The 20520-nt window shown below is 39.9% G+C and overlaps 1 protein-coding gene across 1 annotated transcript in view; it reads left to right on the top strand.

The window, feature by feature from the left end:
* Nucleotides 1-20520, top strand: part of slc6a9 (solute carrier family 6 member 9) — a 72806-nt gene that overhangs the window by 23785 nt on the left and 28501 nt on the right. The gene's annotated exons all lie outside the window — the stretch shown is intronic.

The raw sequence follows: 20520 nt of genomic DNA, 5'->3' as shown, positions 1-20520 counted from the left end.
GACAAACATCACTCTGTGTCTGAGTCTCCATTGTCCCACTTTCCATTGATCTTCAATGCATCTTTCTTCACACTTCTATTTGTAAGTGAGATTGTTGAGTTGGACAAACGCTACAAAACTTCTGTTTTCCTCTCCTCTGTGACTCTTTTTGGTGCTCATCTTGTCCAGAAGTCCGGTGAAGTTTCACCGACACGAGACTCTGTGATTTCAGTGCTTCCTCACACGAAAAGCTCAGGAAGAACAGTGTGCACTCTGCCCTTGCTTCCTTCACTTCGAAGCCTGTCTCACAGTCAGGCGTCCCATCGCAGGCATGCTGAGCTAATGAGAGGTGAAGAGAAATTAACCAAATTGCCGTAAGGGACAGATATATAAATTGTATTGGATGTAATGAGTGCAGATACATTCATTGGCTCTCTTCGAAGTTTTCTAATTGAAACAGATGAAGCCACACTGCGATTTGGTTTACATTATTTGTGTTCAGATAAAACCAAAAAATTACCAGCCATTTTTTTTAACCATAGTTGAAGAATAACAGCTTTATAAAGAGCTACGTGTGTTTGCGGTGATGTGCAGAGTTTGTTGTCCGCTGAACTTATCGTCATCTGTAACAGTCAAAAAGCTCTGGTTTGGTCTCCTTACACCACATAGTTTCCTTGCCGTTTCCCACATGCCTTTTGACAAATTCTACTCAAACCTTGATATGAAGTTTCTTCAGCAGTGGACTTCTCATAGGCACTGTTGACCGGTGAAGAATCCAGCCAACACGTGTCGTATGCAGAGTCTCTCCCATCTCAGCCGATGAAGTTTGTAACTCCTTTGGCGTAGTCATGGGTTTTCTATGGCCAAATTCCACATGTAACCTTTCATTTCTTGATTTAGTGAACTCCAGGAGGATGTTCAGGTTGTTAGTTTTTTTTAAGATGGCGCACATATCCAGCTAAAATCTGTTCATACTCTTGCTGATGATAACTTCATGTAGAAGAACTTGCATGAGGCTGAACATTTAAGGATGGATCATATTGGATTTTTGGGCGATATCCGATATGCTGATACACAAACTCATTCGGTCGATAGTCAATACCAATATTTTTTGCCTATAATTCTCTTAATTCTCTACTGTGGACAATTTAGCCTGCTACCAAAGGCAAATGCTAAAAAAGGTAAAAAGCAGGCTGAAAATGATGTAACACTTCGACTTGCATTATGTTTAGTGTCAAATTTATTCATGACGTTTGCTCTCTCTAAGACAATGACAACACTCAAACAGTGCAAATTTGTAAACCTTCACAAAACTAAACTCAACCTGTTCACAAGCAACAAGTGAAAAGTACGTCAGTTGTGCTTTAATAAGTTTCTTATGACATTGTGCTGCAGGCATCATTGTCACTGGTTTGTCATATAAAAACATCAGCTAATTGGTGGATTAGTTTGATAGAATGACCAATGTCCAATATTAAATTTTACAGCTAATATCAGCCGATAATATTGTGCATTCCTATGTTGTTTGCTTTCTGTTTTCAAGGCAAATTTCAATTTGGTTCAATTTTGGTTCCAGTTTTCTGTGTTAGGTTTTTATTGAAACTTAATACAGAAAGTTGACTTCCTGTTCAAACTTTGCACCTTGGTTTGAACGTCGCACATTTGAATGGCTCACAATTCAGCTGCTCTCTGCACATCTTCCAAAGGACTTTTAAGGATATCTAACCAACGCACAGCAGGTTGGATGACTTACATAAGAGAGAGTCTCTCTTCCCTCATCAATGCCATTGCCATGCATAAAAAAAAAATAAATCACTTGAATTCTTAAAAAAAAAACAGATTTGTTTGTCATTTCTAAAATATATAATACAGTTTTGTGATCAAAATGTAAATAGGCTGACTTCTTTTTTTGTTTTTCGGGTCGAGTAAAATGAGGCATAGCAAGTCACACAATTAAAGAAATCACAAGTATTGGGAGTTGAGTTGAGTTTTGCGACACATCAACAGATAGCCTGACATGCCAAATATCCAACACTGCAATTGAAAACCTGCTTCAGCATAAAGAAACATTCATGCATAAGTGGTGACTTGTAGACGTAGAGTCTCTCCTTCCCACTGAGCAGTGAGAAAAAATGCTTAGACTGACAGTTGTCCACACACAAGCAGCAACCTCCAGTTATAACAGGAAACACAAGTCACAATTTGAATATTTGCAATTTATCACTCAACGTTTATACGTTTTGCCCTTTAAAATCACAAAGCTCCTTTTCAGCAAAAATATAGAATGGCATTAGAGCGATACTGTGTATCTGTGTCAATTATGCAGTGATATTTGAAACTGTTTGTTAATCCAGATAGGAATACTTTGAAAGTGAGCGAAAAACCATGAAAGTGGAGATGAAAGAGACAGAAAAAAAAACTGGAAGTGAGGCGTTTTCCTCCCTGCTTGTCCAAGTGGCTCATGTTTGCCTTACCCTTTCCAAAGGCACTGAAATGTTAATCTGATATGAAATACGCAATATAAGTCATTGACTTACAAGTTATTCAAATCTTGACAGTCCCTTGAGCAAAAAGTAAAAAGGTTGATGGTTGATGTACATTTCATCATTTCTTTGTATTTTGTGCAATCAGTTAGTCCCTGTCACTGACGCAGAGTTTTCAAATGTATTTGTTACTCTATAATCAGGAACAGTCCCAGAAAATGGTCTTTAAAGTACGCCAATAGGTTCTTATGAAATTGCACAACATCTATTGATAGTTTTTGTTTTTTTTAGGAAGTGGAGGTTTGACCTGATTTACTTTTATGGAACAGTCATGACCACTTTACTAATCAGATCAATAATTGTCTTTTGGTAAAAAACTTATAGTTATTATTTGTGGAGTTTAGTCATCACTTTTCTCAAAGACAACATGATCTATAACGAATTAAGTGGGTACAAACAGATGAGGGAATGACAGCCAAGGCATTTGCTTCGTGTTTAATATCAATTATAATACAGGATACATGTTCAATAACTTTTTTTTCTTCAGCATTATTAATAAGAGTAATTTAATATTAAATCTAATGCAAATTCTGGTTGCTTTATCAAAACAAACGACGTCAGCTAAAATTAGTTTTTTTGGGTTAGACTACATAACCTCCTCTTGCTTTCTCTGATTGCTTTGAAAAAAAATCCAGCGTGGAGTGTTTGTGTCAGCACTATTTTTTTTTCCATCTTTAAACAGCAAGAAAAAAAATCCTTATTGTGCACATTATCATCCATGTCCCAGAAACTCTGCAACTGTAACAAGAAGTAATAGAAGTGGAAAGAAAAAAAATCACTTGTTAGAAACAACATCTGTGCGTCTTTAATTAGAGTTAAATGACCCAATGTAATTGGACATTGGCTAACTAAACACCCTCACAGCCCCTTCGCTAGAAACCTGCTTTAGTCTCAATTATTTTAGTAATAGATTCTCATTAGTTGAGTACAAAGTGAATTTTCCGTGACTCCTCCAATGTGTAACGCCACAATAAATGAATTCGGTATATATTGCATGCATGTGTGTGCTGTGGTTCAAGCACTTTGAAAATATTTCATCCATTTGACCTAATCTTGCCAAATGAACCTTAACAAAAACAAGTTTAAAGGCGTCCTTCCTTGTGGAGGGAATGATGGTCTGCTACAAAGTATTATACAAATGTTTCTTTTTAACACACTTCTTAACTTTATTGTCACGTTTAACTAGTTATATCATCAAATGCATCGAGATATCAAGCAGCGATAAAATTCAAATGCTAACTTCATTTATCAAGGGAGAAAAACCTTTTCTAAGCCAGCCTGGTTACTATGAATAAACTGTTAAATTTCTCTGTCTAAAAGGAGACAGACATGAAATACGCCTAAAGATCTCAAAAAGTTGTTAATTTTAACTTGAGAAATTCAACAACAATAAATGAGAAACAAAGTTAATATCCATCAGTCTGAAAACGTCTTCAAAGCCTTTTTTATGCCAGTTTGGCAGATGTAGTTCAACATTTTTTGCGAACACTAATTTGTTCATGTTTTATTGAGATGTTGCTACTGGTCAGACCGCCTCAGTTTTTTTAGTTTTAAGAAATCATAATTATTTTCTTAGCCATAACCAAAAGGAAACAGCAAAACCACAGCCGGTGCTGCTTCAAAAGCTAAATACACAGACAAACTAGTTTTTGTTCTGTAAAAAGAGAAAGTAACACAGCTGATGACACTTTCGATGTTATTCCATTGAAAGCTAACCTACTTTAAAGATCATCTTGTCTCACGAACAGAGTTTATAGCTTTATTATTCTACTAGAATACTTTAAAAAAAACTCACATGGTACGGTAAATTTCTTGCCTTAAATTTTTTGCCTTAAATGAAATACAAGTCATGGCAAAACACATGATCTCCCCCATCAAACAGTTTATGCTTTACAAATGTGTCAACATACGCACTCGTCTGTCAAGAGCGTTTCCTTTCTTTGCCCTCCAGTGCTTCCCCTCAGCGCCCTGAATGGGGTGGCTAAATGCTAATGAATCTTTTATTGCGTCCTCTGTGAGATTCTGTCGCTTTTAATTGATAGACAAATGAAAAGCATCCGGTCCGTGTTGCTCGTCTCGTGTTAAACATAACTGGAGGGCCTCCACTCAAGCGGCAGCAGCCATTGTCCACGGCTATCAAACACCCATTAGGCCAGGCGCCAGTTGCTTGTCAACTCTGGACGTCATTCACCACTGCATTCACTTACACAATTATTGCTAAGCGACTTACTGAGTGACAGCATCTCATCCTGATTTTTTTTTTTTTGTCAATCTCTCCATCACCCCTCAATTAACAATGCAGTTTTGCCTTTGGTCACTTTGCTCTTTTTTCTTCTTTTTTTTTGTCGTTGTTGTTGTTGTTGTTGTGGGCGGCCATTAGCCATGCGGTGGCAAACAGACACAAAAATGTTGGCACCCGAACGGCGGCCCAGGAGGGGAAGTGCTTAGATTTCAAAGGGTGGTCGACTCTGTGCACGCATTGCTGATGAGGCGAAAGAGGTGGGCTTTCTGGCGTGGGCCGGCCTCTCGGTGTGAAACGGTGGGCGAGTGGAGGGCATTGGCAACGTCAGGGTGTAAAGACGGACGAGGATTTGGAAGAGTCAAGTACTGCTGAAAGGGGAAGTTGTTGGTGGTCTGCGGAGTTGCATGCAGCTGCCCCTGAAAACAAATGGAAGAAATAAGGGAGACAGGAAAAAAAAAAAGAAAGAGGGGTTGGGTGTTAGGGGGGCAGTAGAGTCCGGTGGAAGGCGTGCAAGCTCCTAACTTTTTTTTTTTTTTTTTTGTCTGCTTGTGTTAATCTGTTGAGAAAAAGCGTGAGGAAACTTGGCCGAGGGTCCACCCCCCCCCAACAGGCCTCCCCCCCACTTTACTCCGGACAGCTAAACTTGAAGTTGAACACCCCCGCCATCACCGCCACCATGGGTCCTCCTCTCTCCCACTTACTTGCTCTGTATTCTGTCTAGGTGCTGGAGTGACAACGAGCCATTCATTGTGGAGGTAGAGCAAAAAAAGACTCTGGATCTTTCCTGTGTCTTTTTTTGGGAGACGGTGGGAGTTGGAGGGGACGGGGGGTTTGCAGGGGCTGGTAAAGTGGGAGGTGTACTGCTAAACAGAAGGAGGGCAGGAGTATACTCCTGAAATGGAGAAATGTGACAGATAAGAGGAAATGTAATGAGTTAGAGTGGAGAAAAAAAAAGTAAGAGAGGGTTGAGTAAAGAGTAAGGTGCAGAGGGAGCGAGAGATGGAGGGAGGTGAGGGAGGTTGCGATTGAGGTTTGAGGCAGAACTGGAAGCACAGAAGGAAGGGAGGGGGAGAGAGAAAGAGAGAGGGATGGGAGAGAGAGAGAGAGAGAGAGAGTGGGCTACCATGCCGAATGAGCAGGAGAGGCGGAGAGGAAGCAGAGCTCCATCAGATGAAATGAGGTGAAAGTAATTCAGGCATTAATCAAGCCAGGGCAAAAGGGAGGGTATACTGTTTTCTCGCCCCCCACCCCCCCTTTTTTTTTGCTGCGGAACTGAAAGACAAGGTGTGAATGAAGGAGCCTACAGTGGCCAGCAGAGAAGCACCACCGGGTCACAGCATCAAATCATGTCCGAGTCGAACACCGTCACGGCTTCCACCGCAGACCAGGTCAGTTAAAGCTGTCTTCGTGATTGTATCTTTGTTTTTTGGCTCATGAGCGTGCAGATATTCCTCCAGCGTTACAGCTGTAACCCTCACGCCGGCTCGAGGACCGGGAAACGGTCACCCCCTTTGGGTCTTTGAAGAAGTTCCGACAAAAAAAAAAGAAAAAGTCCCAAGATCCGGTGAGATGTATATCATCTTTAGATCCTAAATCGGAAGTTGCGAGGGTGAGTCTCCAAGAGCAACTGTGAGTGAGTGTGTTTCTTGGACTTTCAAAGCAATGATTGTTTTTGCTCGGAGCTGCCTGGACAACGGTACAGGGTCCTGAAAGAATTGAATTCATCAAGACGAGCTATTGTCTACGTCGCCTTATTTTTCGGTGATCATTCAGGGGGTCGGTGACGACTCAATACCCCCCACACCACGTGAGGAGGGGAACGCAGCTCTTTAAAAACCCGACCACGTGTGGCGGCACTGAAAAGTTTTATAAGTAATTGCAGTGGGAAGTCCGGGCAGTGCTGTGAGAGACGGGGTTGGTAAGGAAGTGGGCCGGTCTGCCGTGTGTTTGGGGGGGGGGAAAAAGACAGAGTGGGTTTGAAAGAGAGCAGAAAAGGCAGATATTTATGCCCCCTCCCCGTCCCTCCATCAGCCCCCCACCGCCACTTCACAGGGAGCTTTAATTGGACGCTTTGGCACATCATCCCCTCGCTCCGCTTTCTTTTATTAACAGTCAACTTGACTGAAACAATTAAATCCTGTGATCTGTATAAGATAAGACGTACGGTTACTTCCATTATGGCAGGTGAAGACAAAAAAAGAGAAAAAGGGGGTGGGGGTGCGTTTGTGGGGGTGCGCACGCTGCTGTGTTAGTGTGTGAGTGTGTGTGTGTGTGTGTGTGTGTGTGTGTGTGTGTGTGTGTGTGTGTGTGTGTGTGAGCATCCGACCTCGCTGCCGGCATACATTGTTAGCCAAGTCCTTGTCTCCTGTTTCCGCCTGCTACTCTCAAGGCTGAGTCAGCTTGGTGTAGTTCTGGAGGCACTCACACACTCGCACATGCAGATTCTTACCTTCAAGCATTTACACAAACGCTTTGAGCCTTTTTCTGCGCTAACACAACAAATACTACAGTACAAATAGCTGCCCGCCTGCAAATCGAAGGTATAAGTTGTGGGTGGAGGAAGGATTTTTATTTAGATATCCATAGTGTGTGTGCACAGTGGTAGACTTTGGGGTGTGCGTGTGCGTTTGAGTGTGCTAATCCAGCAAATCTGGACAGTTTAGATTTGCTAACAGGCGGGCACCGTATTTGTCCACAAGCGTTGAGTGGCAGGACTGTAAGTCTTTGAGACTCACGGGTAGCCCTGCCTGTCCATATGGATCCACATTTATATTCATAATTACTGACCCTTTCTTTTCTTAGTTTACCATAAAAAATAAATAAATAAAATGTTTTCGGCACTAGATTATGAGCTAATCGCTGACTGGGCAGTTATTCATGCCTTAAGATGACATTTGTTCCTGCCTTCCTCAACTCTTTACATCAGTTTTATATTTTAATCATTCCAGTCTTTGAAAGTTTTACAACAGTTATTCCCCCTCCATTTGTGTTTCACGTTTTAGCTACAATTGATCTCGTTCGCCACATGAAAAATGCTCATTAAACATTAAATCTTCTCCAGGAGATGTACCTTTCAAAATTTTGCGGCTGATCTCCAATTTGGGGTATTTGCAAAGCTTTTCCCATACCAATTTCATTCTGTTTCCTCTCTAAGAACTCTAATGGAGATTTTTCCAGCTTTCATGCTGTTAATAGTCGATTTTTATGGCAGCAGATGTGATGTTGCAACACTGATGACGAGAGAAGAGTTGTAAAACGAGCTGTCACCGTCATTTCAAGTTGACATTTTAGACTGGATGTACCTGTTAGTGTGGTTAGCACAGCGAACAGCGTCTCCTAGAGAACCTAGATCCTTATTCGTGGGATTTCTAGCAGACACGTGTTGAAAACATGTTTGCTGTGTTCTGCTCAGCCTCTGTGTTATCTGCTGATCGTCGTGCTCACGCTCGCTTCATGGACATCTCCACGTATTTCCTGTTGAAGTGGGGAAAACATTGCGTATTTTTCAGGCACATAATTCCATTTTATAGCAGAATGTCAACAATCTCACCTGTAGTGGTTTTAATGTTGTTATATATATCAAACATAACCTAAAAGAATTTCGACTTCCCAATTTGATGCCTTGAAATTGGCTTTTCTCTGTCAAAATATCCCGCTCTATTCAAGTCTCCTCTGTAAAAAGTAGTTTTTATATAATATCCTAGATTTAAGTATTTTCTTTAATGTCTGTTTACGTGTAGTGATACTATAAACAATAATTTTCCTTTAAAAGGTTTAGTCTTTGAACACTGCACTTCAAATGAAACTATTTAATAAGTCCAAAATGCTTCGCTCAACCGCCACATTTTAAACTGTTACGAAAAACTTAGTTTGATTTCTGACGCTCACCAATCAAGGCTGATAAAATTGTTTGGTTTTGGCCGTTTCTTGGTGTGTCTCTTTCATTCTAGCTTCATTTCCCTCCACATTATTTAAAATACATCAACATTGTTGAAACATAAAATACCCTCACTGTGTTTATCAATTAATTTGTTTAGCCAGGTCTTAAACTCATCGCATTTAATTTTTTTTTTTGTTCCATAAAGTATCAACCAGCTACACATGTGAACCGTTTGATTTTCACTTGTTCAGTTTTGCCTTACAACACCTTGATGTTCACGTTAAGCATTAACAGATGGCTTTTTTTTTTAAATGCAGTCAAAACATGCTTTGCTAAATGGGTGGTGTGGGATGTTCTTCTCTGCTTCGGGTGAATTTGTTGCGTGGATGTAACACGGATGGACTTGAAAGCGTCTGTTTTGCAGAGGAGTCCAGTTGACATGAAGAGAAAATTGTTGAATTGTCTGTTATTGAGGAAAACCAAACTGCAACTCTGAATACTGGGTAGCTCCACCAACCCGAGGGAGTATACAGCATTTGTCTCAGATGGTGTGACGTGGAGTAAATCTGTCGTGTTTGAGTCGACACTGAACGATGGTTCAGCATCAACGGTCGACGACTGTAGAGAAGGAAGAAAACATTGTTTTTCATTTGTCACCTTTGTAGGTCACACAGTGACCTTTGGTGGTGCAAGTTGGGATGAATGCAGAAAGCGTTGAATTGGGAAATATATTTTTCGGGAAAAGTCTCCACTGGATCCAGAGATCGCTGTGATCTCGCTTCATTTCCTGTCATCTGCCTTTGCCTGTCACAGTGCCACACCAGGCTCCGAGGTTGCTGATTTAAAAGAACATCAAATCATTGAAAAGGGACAGTGTAAAAAAAGAGCAGCCAGTCAGCAGTGGGTTTTTAAAAAAAAAACAGTTTTTACAGCACATTGTACTTAATTGGTGCTCCACTGCGCCTTATTGGTGAAAAAGAAAAAAAGAAAATCATCTCATATTGTCACATAATTATCGTTTGGACATCGCCTTTTTTCTTATTACATTCCACTGGACTGATGAGTGTAATCGCGTTTTCTGCAGGTTTGTACTGCCTGAGTTGATTAGGTCGAGTCAAGAGCAGATGGAGGTGATGACGCTGATTGCTTGTGTGCACACATTCAGGCAATTAAAATCCAAACAAAGTGTGGGAGTGCTTCCCTGGTTTTGTCAGAGATCATTTGATAGCATTTAACTGAACACTGATGAAAAAACCCGAAGATAAACTAACTTCGTCCAGTCGGCAGCTTGGTGCATCTGAGTTAAACGCTCTTTTACTCTCGTTATCAAACACGTTGCTCCATCTTATCAAAAGCAATGAGTGTTGCAGTAACGTGTTTAACAAAAGTGGGTTGAATATTCATAGTTTTACTTCGTATTCCAGTAATTACAGTTTAATTTGTAATAATTGATTTGTACTGATTTTTTTTTTTATAAACCGGCATCAATCGGTTTTAATCTCTGAGATGATGAAAGTAGTAAAATTAAAATAAATAAATAAATAAAAATTATTATCCGTCTCTTTTCACAAAATGTTTTATTGGTTTTACAACAATCAAATGAATGACTGTGCATGGTAGTAAGCCTTGCCGCCAGTAACTGTTGTTTTTCTGCTCTTAGCACAGTGACAGCAAACCGAAAATCTTGAACAGCGCGTACACGAGCTTGATTGGCAGTGCCAAGAACCTCTGCTTGGCTCTGATTGGTTGTTTCTCAACAGGAGGTGTGTATTCCTGCAGATGGCAGAAGGACCACAGGGAGAAGGCAGAGAAGCTCAATTTTATTTATTCATTTAAGACAAAAAAAATGTTTTACTGTCAGGAGATAGTGAGAATTTGTAAAACAAAAATATATAAAAATAAAAAGATTTTTTTTTTTTTTTTACAAAAATTGCCCAATGCAGCTTTAAACTATGAATTTAAATACAAATCCACAAAGGATATGCATAACTTTAGGCTTGACCGTATATTTATTACTATGCATTTTATTTGTTATTTTTGCTAGAATATACAATATACAATATAATGGTGACATAAAGTAAAACTGAGAAAATAAAAATATTCATAGACAAGTTTTGAAATAGTTTTACCATGATGAGAGCGATTGACGAGAACTGGTTTCCATGCCAATTCTGAACTTATCCTCCATACTTTTCGACATTAGTAAGCTGTGTAGCTACTGCTGGCGGATTTTAGAGAACCATTTAAATCCACGTTGTCAATCAGAACTCCTTAGCTATTTACTTTCTCAGGTTGCGGGAGCTGCTAGTGGATTAAATATCAAAAATGTTTCAATTTTAATTACATCATCACATAATTTTAAGCCTCTTTTAGGAGGAGCAGGAAGAGTTAATGGATGCCACTATAGTGCAAGAAGCAATGAGTTACCATTATATTTAACCCTTGTGCGTGCGAGGACTGCGGCAAACGTAGAGGACTGTGGCAAACGTAGAGGACTGTAGCAAACGTAGAGGACTGTGGCAAACGTAGAGGACTGTAGCAAACGTAGAGGACTGTGGCAAACGTAGAGGACTGTGGCAAACAATACAAGTTTTACGTGTGTGGGGTCGGTTGGACCCCATTTCTACATACAAGGGTTAAGACTTACCTTAATCTATTAGAACGACCAGAGAAGATAATGACATATTTAAGACTTGTTAAATCTCAAAAATGAGTCAGACTCTTTTTTTAATCTTAGCAGCAGCCTCAAAAAGTAGATTTATTGCTTTTTTAAAATTAAAAGTATATAATTTGCTCAGTTTTCTCTGCAACACTTTTCCAACACGTCTAAAGTCATTAGGATTCGTGTCTCCGTACGAGTCTGTTGACCAGGCTGTAATCAAAAGCATGTTCCAGCGTCTCTTTTGTCATTTCGCAGCTCGCAGCAGCAGCCGGACCTCAGCGCGTCGGGACAATAGTCTGAGGTCATGTGTATGATTTTCAATATATGCTTGACTGGTAATTGGAGTAATAAGAAACTCGGATGGCTCCGGTAATTGCTGAGCGAATGCCGGTGATTGGCTTTGACGTGCTTTTTACTGGGAAGAAAAAAAGGAATGGGGAGGAAAAAAATATTTAAAAAAATAAAATCAGACAAGCTGTAATTATCCTGTCATTAATTTGAAGCAGTGTCATTGTTGAAAAGTTGCCATCAAGTTACATGTGAACTTTTTTACACTCCGTTGTGTTTGAATTTCTGACTGACTCAAATGTTTGAAGCATTACACCTCAAAGAAAATAGTTTCAGCAACAAAACTGGTTGTTTTAAATTGATTTTTAAACAGACGCATTAATGTAGGCCATTACTGCACTCCAGCGCTCACCTTTTTGGTTCATCCCTATCCATACTGTTGAGAATTAATAATTCTGTGTTTTCCTTCTATCTCTGTTAGCTAGTTGCAAATCTAAAGCTAAAGGAAATGGCATGTTAGGAAACGCCCTCAAAGCTAAGGTTAGAGGTTATGACAAACTAGGTAACGCACTCTTTGGTTTGTAGCTTAGAGAGAGGTTGACAAAGGAGATCACAAACTCTTCTTGGGTGCCATTTTGTCTGTTAGCTCCTAAAGGTGGCATGTCAGAATGGACCGGCTGTATTTTGGTATTAATTAATGGAATTCATGAATTCAACTCAATGACTCTTCTTTAACCTCATACATCAAGAACTCAGCATGGAGAACGGATGATTCTCTACAATACCAGTGTACCCGGGACGTATTTAGCCTTTCTGTGCCGCAGGCTGTCACCGTTTTAGCGAGGTGCGCTATAGCTTCTCCTATATTTCATTCCAGCCTAAACATGATGAATAGAGCAGAGACTGATAATCTGGCAGGGACGTTTGAAATAAACACGGGCATAAAAGTGACATGACTAATCAAATGCGAAGCATCCACAAACATCACACACACACACACACACACACACACACACACACACACACACACACACACACACACACACACACACACACGCGTGCGGCGTTTACGCTAGCTTGCCGCTCCTTCTCAGCTCGGCACATTACATCTGTCCTGGGAAGCCAGCAGCAGGGGCCAGCGCGCAGACACACACACAGAAACACTTGGCTCATCTGGGGGCAGGTGCTGGCAGTTTATGGAGCGCAGCAAAGTAGCTCGCATTTACTCTGAGCCAAGGTTTGGCAAGCAGGGGGAAGAACCGACACATGTGGAAAAGGGAGACGAAAATTGACTGAATTAAAAAAGCGGTTGTGTGTGGATGGATGTGCGTGTAGGTGTCCCTGCGGTGGCTCCGACCTCGGATCTGCCTCTGTACTTCACTTTAGTTTGGTTTCTGGGCTCACATCTGCCCTGCTGAAGCGTTCATTCGCACTGCGCAACACGAGGCAAACTAATAAGACTTGCACTCTGTGGAGGGAGCACTAAAACTTTGATTTAAGTTTTCGTTTGAGTCATAATCTACGAAGCCCCATAGGGGACATGGTGATTTTTTTTTTCTTTTGTGTTCCCTCACAATAAGCCAATACTGTTTACTGCAATCATAGAGATGAAACTTCAGACTACCATCACGAAAAAGGCACATAAAACTGCCAGATGTGACTTTGTTACCCCGCGATAATAACTCAGAAGTATTTTGGATGTATTTTTTATTTCTTTCCTTCTTACGGAAAGTTTGTTTTACATCTTGGCAGGGAGATGAAAAACCCGGCTTGGCCTGTTTTGCCAAGCACATAGGTTTGTGGTGCACTTCTAGCCTTAAGAAAAAGCTATAAAACTTCAGATAGCTCACAAACAAGATATTAACACACATGATAAAACCTTACAAAAGCCTTATATTGAAGTCGGAAGTACAGTGGCACCATAAGAAAGACTTTCAGTATTTAATTATGTCAAATGAACTGATCAGTACATTGTTGCGAGGTAACGCAAAATAAATTTTTTCCCCATGTTTCCTTGGGTGCTCTGTAATAATCTGAAGTAAGGATGAAGGGCGTTTTTTTTTTTTTTTACCCCATAAGCTTTGGATTGTGGTGGACTTCAAAGCTTTGTGACTTGATTGTTCTGTAGAACTGTAATAAAAATGTTAAATTAAAGCAGTTTTTTGTCCAGTAAGCAATGATTTCTAATCGGCATCGCCAATAAAGTTAAATAAATATTTTTATTATTATTATTGCAGTAGCATATTCTTAAACAAAGAAATTATTGTTTGGGAAAAAAATCAGTGGTACAACAGTTGAGCCGTCCAGGAAATAGACATATATGTCTTTTTTTGTTTTTGTCAGAATTGACTATTTTTGTATTAATTAGAGTATCCAGGTTTTTACTTATTGCTTCTCTTGGTTATAAATACGCAGAAGCCAATTTCTTGTCGGCACATTTCAACATGGATTAAGCAGAAATAGCTACTGATCTGAACTTGTCCTTATAATAATATAAAGTCAGAGCAATAATTAAAACGTTTAAAGCAACTGGAGCCGGGACAGAGAAGGTAATTTTCCCGTCACGCGCATTGAGAACGATGGTAAGTTTACTGCTAAGAGAACTGCAGCAAAGAGTGGGATCGTGCGGTTGCCAAGTCTCCATAGCAACAATTAGCAACGATTTATATTGAGGCTTTTTGTACACGTCAACAGCGCCGCTGTATATGTTTTACACTAGCCTGACTAAACTGTCTTATGATAATCAACAGGTTTGTTTAGAATAAAAAACACAGACAAAAGCAAAGAGGTCAAAGGTAAAAATATATTTCCTCCACGTTTACCTCCTGAAAAAGCCTTTGCCTCAAGCGAAGGCATTTTGTAACCAGGTAACTTTACTGCAGAAGGAGCCCGAGACCTTTGACTGTACCATGCCGTTGTGCCCGCACTTGTATGCTGATTCCTGGAACTCTTTATTACAAACCAGAATTAACGAGGCCATTGTGGAGAGTTCACTTCTGTCTCGCTCTGTGAGAATGGCATCGCGCCACCTCAGGCTCATGATGCCCAACATTACGAGACTTCCACTGTGGGAAATTGGTGGGGAAGGTCGTTGTCGCTAATTACACCCACTCTAGTTTAAAACAGATATTTATAGTTTTGTCCTGCATCTGTGTGATTCCTTCTAAGTCCTGTACTCATCCTAGGTTCTATATTTGTTTCAATTTATCTCTAATACAAGCCAGTTTTGTTGAAACATAAAATTAAAGCTTTTCAGGCAAAGTGGAAGCAAATGTTAATTTGCTTATGAAACTGCAGAGATGCTGAGAGGAAGCATTAAACAGCAAAATGATAATTTACTTACACTAATAGTGCATTGGTAAAAATAATAAAACGCAGCTACGTTTGAAACTGGTTATTTGTATACACAATGAGAAGACATTTTCAGCCACATTCTGATATTAAATTCAATTCAGTTAAAAAAAATACTTCATATTCCCAGAGGAAAATGAAATGTTGCCGTAATCATGTCATCCAAGATTCAGAGTCATTGTTGATGCTGCTGGCAGGAAGGATTTCTGGTAGCAGTCAGTATTGCAGCAAATCTGAAGAGGTTTCTGACCAAAGTCGGTTGCTGTATCTCGGTTTTGTATCTCGACAAGCTAATGGCTCAATTTCCGGGCAGCAGAGACGAGTCCTGGATGACATCATCAGTTTGTCAGCAAGCAAATGAGCAACTACCTCTTGCTCATTTGCAAATCTCTGGCTGTCTAGTTGAAAAGTCGAGCAGAGAGACGTTGGATCTGGTACCGGCCCATAAAATGATTGAAAGAGAAGGTGGTTTGAACTTCTCCCCTCTTTCTGCTCTGGTCCTTCTCTGCCTCCATGTGATTCAGATATTATTTGAGATGCTAACCAGTTGCTCCCAGTTTTGAAAGCAATACCACGTTGCCATGGTTGCACATAACCGTGAAAACATGACCTGTTTCAGGTCAGTTAGGATTAATAAATTTTCTTTTTTGGCTAATTGCCAGAATAATGACAGAGAGAGTATTCTGATGATCTTTTGTTTGTTTCCTCAAAGTCAGAAGTTTACATCCACTAAGACGTCCAGTTGAGAAAATCCAGATGATGATGCTTCTTTACTAGTTAAGAATCTAATCTAATAGGTAAATTTAAAACATATGAGTTAATTGGAGGCACAGCTGTTGGTATGTTTCTGGGCTAAAACACAATCAAAGAGAATCGCAAAAGTACGGCCCGTCCTTAGGTACAATTTCCAATTGGCTGATCATACCAAGTTCATCTGTTGTAAAAAATATCAAGTTTACACCAGCGAAACGCTCAGCCGTCTTACTCAGGTAGGAGTGTTGTAGGTGAACATGCTTTGGTGCAAAATGTTGGTCACAAACCTAAAGCAGAAGACCCTCAGAAGGTAACAGAGGATTATCTGGTAATAGAAAGTCAGTATCTCCATGGAAACAAGACCTGCACAGAAATGGACTACCGGGCTACTTATTGAGGAACAAACCACAGCTCCAAAACCAACAATACAGTTTTTGGACAAAGATGTTTTTTGGGGGAGGAAGGGAGTTATGATGAAACTAAAATTTAAGTGTTTGGCCATAATGATCACTATGGCCAAACATTTGGAGGAAAGCGTAAAAAGATATGCCTGGGAAGTACAAGGGAGCATCATGTTGTTTAGCAGTTTTGCTACAGGACCCCTCCTGCAGCATGTACACCGGTTCACTTTAGAAAATGCTAATCTAACATTCCCTATTAGAGCTACAGTAAGGACTATGGGAGGCGGAGGGGCTTGATACTTTCAAAACTGCCTCATATTATACTGTCGCAACACAGTTTTAAGAAACATCTAAAAAGAAACAAAAGTTTATAAAAGTTACATATTCCATCTTTAATATGGAGAGATACTTCTACAGTGGGTGAATGTTTATGTAAAATGTATGCTATTTAAAACTTGATGGAGGGGGAAAAATGTGATAAATGAATATTAAATTGTTGTAAAATTTAAAAAAAAATAATGCCACCTTGTATGATGCCATTTGCAGTGCAATCAGGCATTTTACTATCGTATTCATTTTCACATGCAGACCAAGGTTTAAACTCAGCATTTTTGCAATAAACCAAAGCTAAGAACCAACTCTGATGAGCATTTAATGTGGTGGCTGTTTGGAAGCCTAGTGTTTAATGAACTCTGCAGGTCTCCACAGAGCAAAGCTTCAATAAATCGATCCCAATTACATCGACGTCACGACCGACTCTCCTCCTCAGCTGCCCTGATCTGGATGCACCGCATTTACATTTCGTTGCGCTGCAAGTTTTTGAAACTGGGAACGGGGGGGAAGAAGTTTAGGCAGAACTCTGAAACTGGGTGAGGAGAAAAGGCTGATGAGGCTTATTCATCAGCTTTGTCATGGATTTGCAGCAGGCAAACACCAGGGGAGAAAAGGAGCTGATGACAAGGCTCGGCGAGGCAGCATGTTCACCGTGTTAGCAAGGAAATGCAGAGGGGGTTAGGGCTGATAATGCTTGTTGAGTCTGCATGTGTGGTGTGCGTGTGGATGTGTGTGTTCTCGGTGAAGCAGCACACTTGCTTTGCAGTATGAGGGATTAGCGGCGGCTCCATAGAGAGGATGTTTGTTAACACTGGCTCCAGTGGAGAATGCTGGGAGGAGAGCTAACAAGCGGGATGGTACAATGCTGTAAATTAATTAGCCAGGATGCCAGCTGCAGGGAAAGATCACTTTGATTAACTCTGTTTCGCTGTTTTCCTGTAGAAATTCAAATAAGTCGAGTTGGTAAAAACAACTGAAATTATTTTTGCCTGGATTTCTTTTTTTCTTCTTCTTCTTTTTTGGAATAATTGTTTGATCTTGGATCTAAAAGTTATGGTTATGTTTGCTGTTTTTTTTTCTTCTAGATTCGCCATAATACGTCTAACTAAAGTAAAACAGTCCAACTAGCAGCATTTACACAATGTGAAGTTTTTTTTACATGTCTCCAACTTCAAACATTTGATAAGATTTTAAGTCACAAACCAACAGAAAGTAGCATGTAATTTTGAAGTGGAAGGAAAAACGTGCCTGTATTTCTGACTTAAACAAAATCAGCATGATGCAGCCACCGCCATACCTCACAGTGGGGATACTGTGTTTTTTGTGATGTACAATGTAAGTTTTCTTTTCTTTCAAAAAGTGACATTTTAATTACATCTTACCAAAGCACCTTCAAGCCTGCTTTTTCAGTTTCATGTCATATTAAAAGCTTTTTCTTTGAGTTTGAGTTGCTTGCCTTCTTCGTCCTGGTAGGTAAAGAGTGTGTCTAAATGTCTACAGGTTGAGATTCCTGCTGACAGCCTCATTGGGCTGTACAACATTTGTATTAGTTGTTGTTTGGCAGCCATTTTGTCTTACACCTTGTGTGTCCATATGCTTTAGCTAAACCAGCATTTAAGTTCCCCTATGCGCCATTTCTGCAGGTCAGCTTGTCTTTTGTTTGTTTGAGGTTTGGTTGGTTCTGATTTTTGAGTCTCATTTATGGAGTTGGGTCGCCTGATTAAATGTTAGCTTCGTTAATCGTGTTTTCATATTTTTGGGGGTAAATGAAAAATCCACATTTTGACTTAAACGCCCGTGTCCTCCATGTTTTACTCCTTGGTCCTTATATGTCCACAATATCACATCAACTTATCACATTAAATGAACAAGTCCACATCTATGAAGTGAAACACCTACAGCTGCTCTTTGTAAAATAAAGGTTTATAATTTCCCTTCTTGTTTGCTATTTTGCGTCAAGCTATACAACGACATCTCGATAAATAAAACACCTTCACAAGGAACTGTAGCTCCTCTCTTTAAGCGATCTGTGGTGCTTTGGTGGTCAAATTGTAGAGTCAGATCCTTCCTGTTCATCTTAGTGCTCTCATGATGATTTCCTTGTACCACATTCTTGTTGCAGCAGCTTTATTTGTATGATATATTAGAAGAAACTTTACAGAAACATGCCAAAATTCTTATTTATTAATTTTTTATCAACTCCACACTGCAGAAACACAAAATCTTACCAAGTAATTTTGGTCTAGTTTCTAGTACAAATATTTTAATACACTTGAAATAAAACAAACTCACTTGAAAATAACTTTTCAATAAGACATAGACGCTTAATTGTTTTAAGTAAGCAATTCCTTAATATTGATGAAAAGTACTTGTTCCAGTGGCAGAGAACTTATAACATGGGAGAAATGTCTTGTTATAAAACGAAATAATCGGCCAATTGAACACGTAGGAATTATTTACTCAAAACAAGCCTCTACATCTTGCTAAAAAGTTACTTTTAAGTTTGTTTTGTCTTATTTCAAATGTACTGATATATTTGCACTAGAAACGAGGCTAAAAATACTTGGTAAGATTTTTTTTTGTCTTTCCAATGCAGATGAAAAGATTTGATGAAATGATCTGTGATTTAATAACAACCAGGTATATTTAGGGGGGAAATGAATGATATAAGTCTGTTTTTTTTTTTTTTGTCATCTAGCTCATGGTCGTTTTCTTATAGTACTGCAACGCTACATCCTCGTTTGGATTTTGTCTGACTCAAAGCCAGGTGGTAAAAGCCGTTTGTTGCAACCTAAAAGAGACTGGCCATTCTTAAGAGGAAAAGACCTTTTCCGTGATTTTTTGCGACAAAGACTAGAGCTTTAAAAATGCAGGAATAAACGCAGAAAGTCACCACGCTTTAGGAGAAACCAGAAGCTTCCACGATGAGTTCTAAAGCAGTCGGTCGTCATTGCGCCCTCGAACCGACGCTTCAATCAGCTAAGCATGTCAGCGCTACGATCAACAAAACAAGTCTGTGAGCCTCCTTCAGTTCTGACTCTACAGCCGATGTTGTGGAAACACTACAGCTTGAAGATGACCCGCACAGCATTCGCTCCGGCTTTTGGCAGTTCTGGATGCCGTATCTAGTGCTCTTGCCCTAACATAAACATGCTGCTTATGTCTGTGGCTCTGTGTGTGTTTGCGAGTGGAGGGGTGCAGGTGAACAGCTTGCGAGGGCCAACATCTCCGCGGGCCAGTCTCGCGCATCACTTGACTTGCCATTCCCCGATGAAGGCCTACGCACAAATGAACTTGTTAAGCAAAACTGAGAGAATACAAAACAGAGAGAGAGAGAGATGTAGCAGCTCCCGATAAACCTGCCTGCTGGTCCGCACAAAATCAGGCCTAACCCCAACCTTTGGCCCCTCCATTGCCAGCTCTCTTTCTGTGACATCTTCTCTGAAGCTCTCAGTGTCTGTCACTATTTCAGTCAGCCGCTGCAGGTCTCCAAATCTCTTCTGCTGAGGCTCATGTAATGCCATTGTTTAATCCGAGAACATCCTATTTCTGAAGCTCCACAAAGCCCTGACAACTGCCGTCGTCCCACACTTGTAGAAAAAGAGAAACGGAGCAAAAAGATTCGGTCTCTGCAGGCAGTCATGGTTACTAAGAATTCATGGGACAAATTTAAAAAAAAAAAAAAGAAAATTTGGTAAGAAATAACTATTGGTTATATATAGGTAGACAAAGATTCTCATGGTACAAAAATGCTTCAAGGTCTTGAGAAACTGATCCATGCATTGGTCATTAATAATAGTTTTTTCTTGCACTGCAAGATGAAAGCTTTAGAATTCATATCTTTCTTTTGATGCAGGGAGACTAATTATGATGTTTAATCTGCATGGATTATGGTTTTTAATTGATCTGCTTCACATTTAGATTACATCTTATCTCGTACTGTGAACATTGGATAGCTGATTTTGAAATCTGGTTTTATTATTGCTAATGTGAATTTGTTCTTAGCTTTAGTTTATTCCTTATTACAAAATACTGAGTTTAAACCATTGTCTGCATGTGAAAACCAAATCTTAATACGATAGTAGAGT

The sequence above is a fragment of the Poecilia mexicana genome, unplaced genomic scaffold (genome assembly GCF_051168715.1).
Source record: "Poecilia mexicana isolate PSO_F unplaced genomic scaffold, ASM5116871v1 scaffold_17, whole genome shotgun sequence".
Classification (NCBI taxonomy): Eukaryota; Metazoa; Chordata; class Actinopteri; order Cyprinodontiformes; family Poeciliidae; genus Poecilia; species Poecilia mexicana.
The sequence above is the reverse complement of the archived record's forward strand: the minus strand, read 5'-3'. Positions and strand labels throughout refer to the sequence as shown.